Genomic DNA, 10,624 nt, shown 5'->3' with positions numbered 1-10,624 from the left:
CTTCTTGAAAGCACAGAGGTGGAAAGGGATCTCAGAGTCATTATTGACTCCAAGATGAACATGAGCCGCCAATGCCAGACCACAGCCAGCAAGGCCAGCCATACCTTGTCATGCATCCAAAGGTGCATCTCAAGCCGGTCCAGAGAAGTGATACTACCCCTTTATGCGACATTGGTCAGGCCGCAGTTGGAGTACTGCGTCCAGTACTGGGCGCCGCACTTCAAAGGGGATGTGGCCAGCCTGGAGAGGGTTCAGAGGAGGGCCACCCGCTTGGTGAGAAGGCAGCAGGACAGGCCCTACGAGGAGAGACTGAGGGACCTGAACCAGTTCAGCCTCAGCAAGAGGAGGCTGAGGGGGGGACCTGGTGGCTGCCTACAAGCTCATCAGGGGAGATCAACAGCAAATAGGCCTAGAGCCCTTTTCTCCCCAGCACCACCTGGGGTGACAAGGAACAATGGTAATAAGCTGATGGAGAATAGGTTTAGGTTAGAGATCAGAAGGCAATATTTTACAGTTAGGGTGGCCAAAATCTGGAACCAATTTCCCAGGGAAGTGGTCCTCGCCCCTACCTTGGGCAAATTCAGGAGGAGGTTGGTTGATCACCTGTCTGGGGTCTTGTGAACCCAGCATTCATTCCTGTCTGTGGCAGGGGGGGGGGGGGGGTGATCTGTTCAGGTCCCTCCTGACCCTAACTACTATGAAACTATGGCAGGAAAGCATTAGTGTTTCCTTTTTCTCATTGTACACCAGTCATGTCCTGGCTCCCCTGGAATGGTGAGGGGAAAACTCAGCCCCACAAGTTTCCTTTCCTCTTCTCTTCTGTGTCATGTTAGATCCTTTAGGAAAAATATTGGTGTTCCATATCCTAAGGATAGTTAAGGTGGACTTAAAGATGGATGCACACTCATCAATGGCTCACACACATCAGTTTTTCAAGAACATCAGATAAAAAGAAAACCTCAGTGTTTAAAACCCAAGAAATAGTAACCAGTAGATGTAATTCTCAATCAAGGTAACCAAATAGCTCTCCCCAGGCAGAAATGATATGGGAAAAAATACTTGGAAGTGTACTATCTTTCCGTCCATAATGCAGTTGAATTTTATCAGGACCCCATGTGACAAAAACAAACTACTCAGTCATGTTGTGGTTGGGCTGCTTTATAACATTCTGTTGTGCAGAAATGTTATATAATATGTTCACAATTTTAATATGGAAGATATGTTTGAAACTGAATGTTGGCACATATGTTTAATAAATGAAGGTTCACATTGCTAACGTGAGTGTGATTTAAGCATTTGGTTCTTTGCATAAGAAATGTAAAAACTCTGCATTTTCTTTGTGTACACTTTTTACATGTGCTTTTTTAACTACATTCTGCAAAAGCAATATGCAGTCAAACTGCTGACGTGCAGTTTTAAGTTCAATTTAATGAAGTTTTTTTTTCCCCTGTGTGGGGAATAGAATTATCAAAACTAGTTTCCTGAATTTTCTTGTACCTCTCATAGAGCAACATAGTTTCAAATTTAGTGTAGGCTCTAGTGTTACAGAAATCAGTGAAGATTTTAACAAAATGTAGATCTGTAATGCCATGCAGCCATTCTGTTCTTTGGTTGAAAGGGGGCATCACCAACTTAATTGCAGGGAAAGAAGGAATAACTGTATTAAAAATGTAGCATAAAACCGGTTTTTAAGAAGTAGCATTGTACACAACTTTCTGTAGGGTAGAGAGTCCTACATTTATAACAGCATAAGATCCCTCGAACAATAATTTTTTTTAACACTTTTAATGATTTTTATAGCCTTTTATTGGATATGGGTCTTGGGAAATTAGTGATCAGATAAAGAATGTTTTTCAGATCAAGAAATGTAACTTTCACATAAAGAGCTAATTGGAGTTGGAAACAAGAAAAGGAGAAGCTGGGGTAATAATGTGACTGCTGTGTATCTGTATTTTTTTTCAGTTATGCATATGTAGAATTCAGCTGTAGCCAATACATAAATCAGTTATACAATAACTGCTTCAACACACTTCCTGCATTTGCATTATTTCTAAGTGGGAATTTGCTGGAATGACTTGAGAAGTGCCACAGTGCCATCTGCTGGCTAACTCTTTCTGTTTTTCCCAAGATGACTTTATGCTGATTTAGGTACCTAACTACATAAAGTGTTTAAAATAGTAACATGAATTCAATCCAAATTTAAAAGACTAACTCAAACTGAGCCTATTTTTTGAGGGAAATATTTGTGGAAAATTATATTTCTCATCTATGATTCCCAATACTGCCTCTGACCACTTGAAAGAAACATCATTAACTACCAGCCACATTTTTAACGTACCATTTTACATGTCCTACCAAAGACTACTAGACGTGAAAGATAGTGGAGAAAAAAAATCTGTTTTTCAGTTTATTTTGTGTATAGACAGCTTTGTTCCCCCTGCCCCCCTCCATCTATACTCAGTCAATTTCCATTGTTATTTACGACCGTTTCTTATAAAAGACAAAGCGGGGGAATGAATACAACAATAATATTGGAAAGCCAATCAGATTGACAGGGGAGTCAGAGCTATGTTTAATTTTTTTTAAACTTTGCCTTTTTTAGCTGACTAGATCTGTCTATATTCAGTATTTTAAACACTAAAATAACTTATGAGGATGATGAAATCATCACAAGAAGAAAAAAATTCATATTCCATAGTTCCCTTAGTACTAAAATAAATATGTAACAGCTAGTACAAGATCTGTCTTGATCAAGTAGTAGTTCATAATTTATAAACTACAAACAAAAGTTGTTTGCCAAATTTATCCACCCCCCCCAAAAAAAAAACCTAGCCTTTTTTGAACCTGTAAAATATACAGTTGAAGCTCACTAATCATTCTTCAGTATCAGTGTAGAAAGAGAGTGGGTTGAGAATAGTATAGAACCAGGATCTAATAAAGCCAGTATAGTTAATCAATGATTCATGTGCATTAGATATGCACAGACTGGTATTTGCTGCAGCCCCTGACCCCAGTACCCCTAGCCCTGCCACTGCAGCTGCCGGCTGGCCCTGTGGATCTAGCCTGCAAGGAGCCCCGTGGTCCCGATCCAACCTGGGACATGGAGTGAGTTTGACATCCCTGCCTTAGGTTAAGATCCTATGGAATAGAAAGCAAATATGAATAATAATAACTTACAAGGCCCTTAGACTTGCTTAATTTTTCTGTGATCTCAGATTGCTGTCCAGTTGAATCATGAACTCTTATGTAAGATTCACAGTGTAAGATTTCTGAAGTAATTGGTCCCCTTATGAGAAAATAGTACTTCTCCTTTTTTTCAGTTTTACTTGGATATCTTTGGCTGGATGTTCAAAAGTGCTCTGCACACAACTCCCCTTCTGTTCATGATAATATTCACTCCCTCTGCTCTTCCTACCCTCTAGGGTAGGCTGTTTTAACTGTGTTTGCTGATTCATAAACCCTACCAAGAACCAACTTTGTAAAGTTTTCCTAGTAGCTTTTTGGCTGAGTTGCATAAATTCAGAAGTATTAGCCTTGACATTAAGCCAGGGGAATGTGGACAGTTATGAGAAGTTTTAACTGTTTACACTTGGTACTTCCTTAAATAGTTCTGACTAAACACTGGCTAGTGTCCCTATTAATATTATCTATAGCAACAACTCCATATTCCATAAATGGCTGCTAAAAGAAATGCATAGGCAAATATAAAAATAACTACATGTATTTGCCCTAAGTAAAGGGAACTGTAGGTATGGGGAAGTAATGATTGCTTGTATTTTATCTGTCGCTTTTTATTCACATTCTCTTAAGAGTCCTCATGTTACTTAACTAATTTCTTAAAATACTTCCAGAAACAATTTAGATTTTCATTTTTATTTTTCAGATTTGCTATGACTCTTTTAGTAATATCCCCTCTCTACTGCTATCTTCCAGTAGTCACACTAGAAGAGTGAGGAACACACAATGTAGTGTTAAGGATTTGGGGGAGGTGATTTTATTGTAACATGCTTCAATAACATGTCCAGAGGGAGTTTAGAAACAAACAAAAAAAAAATCATGACTTTTTCCAGACAGTGTGTAGTGAGGGTTAAATACAAGTGTCTGGTCCTCTATGACCCTTGCCCTTTTGTCTCATTGACATTAGCAATGTTGTGAGCATTCTGCAAATCTCACTTTTATCTTACGGACAGTTGTAGCTCACAGGTTGTTAGAAGTGTTTGTGCTTCCATGTTTGTGATGATCCAAAAGTCTAGTCTTTTTGTCAGGATATGATGGAAATATTCCTTATTGCAGCTATTTTTTTTTTTTAAGTTTCTCTTTGATCTCATTATGGCTTATTAAGCCCTGGTTGACATTCAGGGGGAATCAACTTCTATTTTGTAATGTAATCTGTAAGTCAGAAATATTGCATGATTGTGCCTGACTCATTAACGATTCAGGCTAACCAGTGAATTTCAAATGCCGTATCTGATAGGTTTGCAGACAAAGACCCACAGCAATACTCTCACAAATTAAGTGTCTTATCAAATGAGTGCTCTATTAATTCTTGTGTGACAGAACAGAGACTTTTTCTAAGCTTTTATTGAATATCCACTAATCTCCTACCCCTAATTACAGCCTTCCCTGGGAAACTGCGAGGCAGGTTTGTGTTCCAGTGTGATATTAAGTATGGAAAAGAAAAACCAGGATAGTGGACAGAGCAACTACTTTCACAATAAGCCTTCCCCTGTGCACTATTTTTCTCTTTTTTGAAACCTCCTCTTTCATCCTCTGCTATTCCAAAGGAAAGACTAATTAAACCAATCACTGAATATGTTTGCCACCTACACTACCCAAAAGTACTTCTTGTACAGAATTAGCTCCAACCAGCTCTGCTAAAAACAACAATTTAATTGCAGCTGAAAAAAAGGGGAAAATGCTGTTGCAGCTTATTCCAATTAAAACAAGTAAATGTAATCTATATCCTATATCCACGCAAACAGACTTTCCCTGCTCAAGAGCTAGAGGGTTTGCAAATAATTATATTTTCTCTCATTAATTTTTAAATGCTCATGAGAGGCTAGGCTGATAGCACTGGAAAATTAAGTTGTTTGCCTATGGCAAACATAAAACACAAACAGGGCAAATGTAAGCTTGCCTACTGAGGGATTGTGTTTAAGGTGCTGGTGTGGACTGGAAGGTTAAAGTTCAGTTCTAGTTCTGCGCCTCGCCACAGGTTTTTTCCATGATCCCAGGTAAGTTTTGATTTTTAAAGCAGTTTTCTAGAGGTATGATCTATAACTTAAAGTCTGGTCAAGGGTGACTCCAAGATAAACTGGGTGGGTTTTCAAATTTGAGAGGCTGACCGTTTAAGGTGATAGTGAGTTCATGCTTAGCACTGGCATTATGCAGATGGAGAACGCTTGAGAAAGTCTTTGAGATACATGGTTTGAGGTGCCATTTTAGGCAGTGCTCTGACATCAGTCTCGTGTCTCCATCAAGCGCGAGTTCCACACTTGAAAAGTCATGGCTTGGCAGCAAAGGCACCGTCTCCCAAGCCAAGTCCTGTTCTTCCTTCTTGCTTGGAGAAATGAGCCATATGCCCTCACAGAGCCACCTCTCAGCCGATCAAACCAAAGCTGTAGGTTGAAGAGAAGTTTCCTTCTCTCAGCATTGCATTTTACCAAGCAGTTGCTTTACACTTCTCTAGGACTTTTTACACCATCTGGCAAGTGCTGTTGGTATGGCAGGACATTTTTACTACCTTTTCTTAAAGGGGTTTTCGGTTGCAGCAGTCTCGGCTGTGCCTCAGCTGCCTTTCTCCCAGTGGAGCTGTAAGAATCGTTACGGTCTGTTCTGGGAGTCAGAGAACAGTGCCGCTCATTCCTTAAATTTGAAGTGCAAGTGAATGGAGGGCATTTGCTTATTCATAGTAAATCAGAAAAGTCTGAACAACAATTGCATCTAATCCAGCTACTGGATCTGGGCCTGAAATTGCTTTCATCCAGTCAGTCTCAAAATGCTCACCAACTTCAATGGCAGCCCAGGTGATCAAGATCCTTCACTGCCATGAGCATACTGCTAAGCCAAACAGGTTTCCTAAGGTAAACTGATTTTATTTGGCATTTAGTTACCATAATCCATCAAAAACATTGGGATCTGTGAAGCAAGGTGTTTTCAGATGCTGCTTGCCCAAGTAAAAGTGTAGCAGAACTGGGGGAAGAGAAAAGTCCGTTAATGATTTGAGGTGATCATATTTTCCCATCTATCCTTGCTGAAGGAAGGCATGATTTATAATTTAAAGGAGAGTGCATTGTTGAGGGTTTTGTGGAGACTCTAGAGGCCAGCAGCTTTCCATGAGTTCAGAAGGGTCGTGCTCCAAAACGGAACTTTTGTAAAACACCCTGGTACTAGAAAAAAATAGAATAAATACAATAGGGTGTATACCGTAAAATTTGTTGGAGAGAAAACAGATTCCTTTTAAAAATGTCTTAACCTACAGATGCCACACAGAATATCATGCATATTAATTTGCTGGATGAAGTGTGACTACTTAGGTTAAATTTTCCATAATCGGACTCCACCTTTTTTTCATAAGGGGGTAGGAGAAGGAGAACAGCTAGAAAAGATGATCTTGCTAGGACACTGCATTTGTAGTATCAGGCAAATGTTGTCAGAGAGTGTCTTTTACATTTAGATTACTGTTCATTATACAATGCCAGTTCATTTCAGATTCACAGAGGTTTGCAGTACGTACACCTTTTACTGCTATGAAACGCCTTTATTTCACTTCTCCAAAAGCAATAAGTATGTTTTATTATTTTGGGATTTCTGTAACCCCCAAAGGACTGATTTATTTATTTATTTATTTTTATTCATTGTCATTGTTGGGTTTTGCCCCTGAGCAGCTGGTCATAATCAGTGATCTAGAAATATACTTCTTAGTACTAATCCATTGTTGACCTGCTTACCTTGTTTTCTGTTAAACACTGTATCACCCTTCTTCATAGTCTCCCAAAACGCGTTCACCAAACCAGTAAATTTGGATTTAATAACTAGCTTGCCTTTTTTTTTTTTCAAATTATGTTTAGAAATATGGACTAAACAGTGTCCTGCCTTCTTCCACAAAACGTTTTAAATAGAAGCGACATTACTCTTTGGAGGTTTGTTTGGTTTTTGATCCGAATGGGCGTAGACACTGAGAGAGTGTACACATGGGTGTGTGAGAGAGCATGTGTTGGCAAATCATTGCATAGTCACTGCTGGGTTCCAGATTTGAGTTAATTATGGTGTGCCAAACTCAATGTGTTTATCTTTCCGGTATACAGTTTCTTCACCTGAAATGAACAGTTACTAAGAAAGTTGCTGCTCTCCCCCACTGAGCAGTCTAACATTAACAGGCCCAAAGAGGAACTTAAGAATAATATCATTCTTTTGCATGTTATGCACAGCATACCTAGCTTCAGGCATGGGAAGAAAGATAGTGTTATCATGGCCTATTGTTTAATTTGTTAAACAATAGGCCATGATAAAATCTAATGTCATATACATTTGTAATAGTATTTAGTGAATACTGTACTGTAGAAGAGTTTTATAAACGTGTTCCTGAAACTGAAAGGAAATGTGATGGCATATGGCTCAGTAATTGTTTTATATATCAAATTTCAGTTTTCTAACTATGTTCTCTTCTTAGTGATTTCAATGCAAGAGAATTGGATCCACCTTTGTCACCAAAACTTAGTCTCTTTTACAGGTATTTCTTTATTATGCTGTTTGGAGCCATACATTCCATCGACATGTTTAACTGCTTAGCTTTCAGTGTTTTCCCTTTCAATTACATTTTCGCTGTATGGTTTCTCTGATATAAACCTATCAGTTCTGCAATCATCTGTGGAGTATAGATAGGGCAAACGCATGTTAACACAGAAGTGCCCAAATTGGCATTTATGCCACAAGTGGCATAGGCAGCCTCTGTGTGTGGCATGCAGCAGACCAGGGATGGGACATAGCAGTAGATAGAGCAAGGAGAAGAAAGCAGAGCAGCAAATCAGGCAGGGAGAATGGGGCAGAAAGGGTAGCAGATCAGGCAAGGGAGTGTCACTCAGAGCGGGTGTAGGACTAAATTGTGGCACATCTACCAAAATAGTTACCCTCCCCCCCCCCCACACACACACACACGCTGTATTAAAATGAAACATAGTTGATAAAGTAATATTTTTCCCTTCCCCACCACCCCAAATATTTTGTCCGCATGACAGAAATATGCTCTAGCCACTTTGGAGAGCCACTTTTAAATGCAGTTTGTTTGTTTGTTAAACAATTTAACATAAACACCTGTCTCTCAAATGTTGTGTCTTGTACATATTCCATAACCAAACAATTGGTTGCCTTGGATGATTCTTTAGTGCCAAGTTTTCCACTTTTATTTTTGTTTTTGTTGTTTTAATCCCAGACATACCAGCTACAATACATTCTACTGTTCAAACCACAAATGAATAACAAATGCAGGAACATTAAAAGGGAGACAAATTGAATGACTGCTTCAAATTATTTGCTTTGTTTATCTTCGTCTTAACAATAGAGTTACTCTTTTGTAAAGGAAGCTTGGAAAATGGGGTTATGTACCACCAATAACTCCTCCTCTCCAAAAATACTGCTTCTGCAAAACTGTACTGTGGGCGGTCAAAGAACCTTTTTGATCAGCAATTGGTAGTTAGGGTACACATACATTTCCCTCAAGCCCTACATTGTGTAGATCCAGGGTATAAATGCTATTCTGGTTTTAATGGTCCATTAATTTCTTATTATCAGCCTGCTGGAGTGGTGGTGGAACAAACCTTTTCCTTCTTGTGTCAGTTTTGCATCTGGTTGTAGTGAATCCACCAATAGTTCAATATTTATACTATAAATTAAAAAGCTTTAGTTCAATTGTAGCAATTTGCATTGAGGGGAAGTCTATTTCTGAGCCATGTTGAGACCTCTTCAAACTGGCAGGCCTGTTTGGTAAAGCAGCATTTTAGAGTATGACATTCACCCTCGTTTATAGTACTGGTTTCTTCTGAGAAGTCACATGATTTAAGAGAAAAAGAAAGTAGTACAGAATCACAGTTGTTGATATCAGTGGATCCAAGTGGACCTCAAAGCATCTGATTTTGTTCTGAGGACAATGGGTCTTCCTCAGGCCAAGTATTTCAATATAGGTCATCTCCTTCATCGCATCCATTGGATCTACATGGCAAAAACATCAGCACTTACTTGGTTCTAAAGCACTCTGAAGAGCGGAAGAAGGTCAGAGGGCTCAGAACTGTAGCTAAGCCCCAGGTGGTAACTTTCAGCATCTGTCAGATCGGTGCTGGCAAGGTTTTCTCTGGCACAGTCTTTCTTTAGATCTCATAGACGAGTACAAAGAAATAGCTTCTGTGCAATAGCTGATCTCCTTACTCAGTCCAGTGGACTACTGATTCCTAACACTTATAACAGAAATATGCCCTTAGAGTAGCCCCCTGGCTTTAGAGTCAAGCATGACTTGGGGTACCCCAAGGCTCTGTCCTTGGACCCATACTGTTCAACATCTTCATTAATGATGTGGACACTGGAGTCAGAAGCGGACTGGCCAAGTTCGCCGATGACACCAAACTTTGGGGCAAAGCACCCACACCAGAAGACAGGCAGGTTATCCAGGCTGACCTGGACAGGCTCAGCAAGTGGGCGGACGAGAATCTGATGGTGTTCAACGCCGATAAATGCAAGGTTCTCCACCTTGGGGAAAAAAAACCCGCAGCATCCTTACAGGCTCGGCAGTGCTATGTTGGCTAGCACTATGGAAGAAAGAGACTTGGGGGTCATCATTGACCACAAGATGAACATGAGCCTGCAATGCGATGCGGCGGCTAGTAAAGCGACCAAAACACTGGCTTGCATCCATAGATGCTTCTCAAGCAAATCCCGGGACGTCATTCTCCCCCCTGTATTCGGCCTTAATGAGGCCGCAGCTGGAGTACTGTGTCCAGTTTTGGGCTCCACAATTCAAAAAGGATGTGGAGAAGCTTGAGAGAGTCCAGAGAAGAGCCACGCGCATGATCAGAGGTCAGGGAAACAGACCCTACGATGACAGGCTGAGAGCCCTGGGGCTCTTTAGCCTGAAAAAGCGCAGGCTCAGGGGTGATCTGATGGCCACCTACAAGTTTATCAGGGGTGACCACCAGCATCTGGGGGAACGTTTGTTCACCAGAGCGCCCCAAGGGATGACGAGGTCGAATGGTCACAAACTACTTCAAGATCGTTTCAGGCTGGACATAAGGAAGAATTTCTTTACTGTCCGAGCCCCCAAGGTCTGGAACAGCCTGCCACCGGAGGTGGTTCAAGCGCCCACATTGAACACCTTCAAGATGAAACTGGATGCTTATCTTGCTGGGATCCTATGACCCCAGCTGACTTCCTGCCCTTTGGGCGGGGGGCTGGACTCGATGATCTTCCAAGGTCCCTTCCAGCCCTGATGTCTATGTCTATGACTTCTCATAAAGGATTTAAGTGGTTTGACACTGTCTATAGTAGTAGCAAAGCCATTTTCAATACCATCTTGTTTCAATACCATCTTGAACATCTTTACCATTCATAGATAGAAATCTACCATAGAACGCCTCCT

At 40.5% G+C, this 10,624-nt stretch overlaps 1 protein-coding gene across 3 annotated transcripts in view; it reads left to right on the top strand.

Moving 5' to 3' along the window:
• The window catches only part of LYRM4 (LYR motif containing 4), a 132,671-nt gene that overhangs the window by 115,091 nt on the left and 6,956 nt on the right, over positions 1 to 10,624 (top strand). The window lies entirely within an intron of this gene.

The sequence above is a fragment of the Alligator sinensis genome, unplaced genomic scaffold (genome assembly GCF_000455745.1).
Source record: "Alligator sinensis unplaced genomic scaffold, ASM45574v1 scaffold220_1, whole genome shotgun sequence".
In the NCBI taxonomy this organism is placed as follows: domain Eukaryota; kingdom Metazoa; phylum Chordata; order Crocodylia; family Alligatoridae; genus Alligator; species Alligator sinensis.
This window is presented reverse-complemented; position numbering and strand designations above follow the sequence as displayed.